The sequence below is a fragment of the Malania oleifera genome, chromosome 7 (genome assembly GCF_029873635.1).
Source record: "Malania oleifera isolate guangnan ecotype guangnan chromosome 7, ASM2987363v1, whole genome shotgun sequence".
NCBI classification, from domain to species: domain Eukaryota; kingdom Viridiplantae; phylum Streptophyta; class Magnoliopsida; order Santalales; family Ximeniaceae; genus Malania; species Malania oleifera.
Genome location: NC_080423.1, coordinates 60,160,486 through 60,163,817, shown reverse-complemented (window position 1 = coordinate 60,163,817; position 3,332 = coordinate 60,160,486).

The window sequence follows — 3,332 nt, the reverse complement described above, 5'->3', positions numbered from 1 at the left end:
AGGGACCGGTAGGAAGGATTTAAAAATAAAATAAATTTAGAACTAAAAAACATGAAATATAAAATAATAATAAAGAAAAAAAAAAACACATAATACCCATTAGTCATCCATCACAAATGTCTTCTTGAATTTTTAAACATTATATTTACATATAACATATGAATGGTTGATAATTTTTAAAAATATTATTTTAAAAATTTATTCTAGCGTAACAAAAATGATAAAGGAAAACAAAAAGAGAAAAGACAATAAATTGTTTTTGGGAAGCATTTAATGTTTTTTATCTGTAGCAACGGTATTAAATATTAATTTTATAAAAATAAAAATAAACTATATTCCCATTACATGAGTAGTATAATATATATGAATAAAAATAGCGTACTATATATTACAACTTTTATCCAAACACATGACATATATCTCATGAAATTACATTGTACTATCCAAAGTACTATATGTAATTTGAATGATGTAATTACATAATCTTGTTGTTAAATAGTATTATAATGACTTTAGTCAATAATATGTTTTTAGCTCAATAAAATTTAATTTTTTGTTTAATTCTAATTTTGTAGTATATTGCAATTCTACTTCTCGTGTGCAAGCGATTGACATGAAAGGCATAATATATATACACACAGACACATATTTATAGGCTTAACCCACTGGTGCTTTTATATATCAGCGGATAAATACTTCTTTACCATTGGTTTTTTTTTTTTTTTTTTTTTTTTGCCACTAAAGGCTGGGTACATCATCGTCTTTACCAGTGGTTTACCCACTTTTTGCAGTATTCTTATTTTTTTGCTGCTAAGGTTGGGCACATTATACTCTTTACCAACAGTTTACCTACTTTTAGCAGCGGTTTTCATAATCGCTGCTATAAATGAACTACTACAACGATTGTATGAAACACCACTAGAGGGAAATATTAGCAAACCGATGACAGTGATTCCAGGACCTTTTGTAGCGATTTTGAAAATCGCTGCTAAAGGCTATTCCAACGGTTTTTGCATTTTTTAACAGTTGTTATTACCACTGCTAAAACCTCCATTTTTTTTGTAGTGCAATCACTCCCAACTAGTCATACATGCAGTGCACACATGCTAATGCACATGTTACATTAAGTCCCAATCTTGCATACATATAAACAACATTCATTTATAAATACATTGGCACTTTCTCCATTTTCACCTTATACTTTATATACCGTTCATATAATATTTGAATTGAATTGATATAAACTATTCACTCCATCTCTTAGTCGACATGGAAAGAAAAGTAGATTGTTGGGACAATTTTGGGTTTTATCTTGTAGATGGGGTACTGTTTGCCCATGTCACTTGTAAGTGGGGAGCAAATACCATCTCTAAGACAATATATATCTCGTAAATCACAGGCCAATCGCACTAATTTAATTTACCTTTCTCTTATTTAGATATGCTATTTTATTGATTTCATTGTATATTGGATGAACAAATTAATCCTCATATGATTTTTTTAAACAACTAATACAACAATATGTATCTCACCCCAATTCTTTTAACCCTTAGCCATCTCTCCCTTTTTAAATTTGTGAAACTAAGGTTAGATTAGACCTGAAAAAATGGATAAAAATCTATTAATCCGAACTAAATCTAACCCTCCTGATAAATGAATTGAATATGACTTGCAATTTTACCATCTTATTCGTCTAATCTACTATGAATTATCTAATTCAATTCGTTTTGATAGATTTATGGTGGACACTATGACTTGACAAATCAAAATTCTAGAATTGGTTATATAGAGACTTTCAAGGTTTAAAGTTATTAAAGAACATCTATTAGTTAATTTGTTTAAGAAATAGTTTTAAAATAATTGTGCTTTTTTATTTAAAATTATATAAAAAATTATTTTTAGAAGTATGATTTTTGTCAATTTTTAAGAATTATATTTTAAAATAATTATATTTTATATTTAAATTTAGACTAATTTCAAATTTATGATTGTAGTTTAAAAAATAGTTAGGTTTTATATTTAGCAAATGATTTAAAATTTGTCAAATTATAAATTCAAACACAGTTTCATTTATTACATTATAAAATGAGTTATCGACCAAATTAAAAAATATTATTTGGAATAAAAGATTATCCACTAATTGTCACTAATTATCCCATCCAAACCATTACTTAGTTGAGTTAGACAAGAATTGTATTTGCTCACCCAACAATTCATTCAATGTATCGCGAATAATCCTATGCAATCCACTTTATCAAGTATAAGGCAAATAAGCCTAGTGTCACGGACCGCCATTTTAAACTCGATTAACGGGCCACACGGCACTCGTCGAGGCTCTCCCTTGACGAGTCAGCCAACAACTACACATTCAATTCGGTTATCATGAACACTCGTGAGGTTTTTGAGAATCATCATAGGCATGAAATATCAGTTCCAACAATAATGAATTCATGAAGACAAGCGACTTTCATACTTAATGACATGTGGAACTAGTTGTTATATTCAATCAACAAGACAAACACACAAGTCATCATCTGAATAATTCAACATCCACTATAAAAATCTCTGGCGATGGCAAGTGAAGACATCTCTTCTCCCCATTTAACCAAGGTCACACTGTCAACCCCTAACACCTAACAAAATGAATAAAAATTTGTTAATCTAAATCGAATCCAACCTGCTTAAAATGACTAATAATTGATTTGCACGTTAAATGAGTCGATTTTTATCCGCTCCCTAAACATGTTGGTGGATATCAGGTTTAATCCGACAAATATTTGCCAACCTATTAACAACTAATTTCTAAACTTATAGATGATTCCACATTCCCTTGCTTCTTAGTCATCAGCCAAAGTGGCATAAATCTTATTAACTTGGTCTTTATGTTTAACTCTCGCAGTACTGTCTACACCTCTAGTTTTGCCCCACGCCTCCACTTAAACTCAAGCCTAAATGCACAATTCTCATGATCAAAATAAAAGTCCTAAATATATTATCTGAATAGTAAAATTTATAATTTTATGATTGGTTATTAAGAGTCTATTTGGTACCATTATTGTTTTTTACTTTCTATTTTTGTTTTTGCACAATGAAAAAATAGATTAAAAAATGTATTTTTTATATTGCCAATTTTTTTGTTTCTACTGTTAGTTTTTAGTTATTTGAAAAAAAAAAATTATAAATCAAAATTTATAATTTTTAGTTCTTTTGGCAACTTCTTGTAAAAAAATTCTATATCCAAAAATAGTTTTTTTAGATTAAATAATCCATTTTATATTAAAACTAAAATAAAATGATCATATGAAATTAAATATAATTAAAATAAAAAAGAT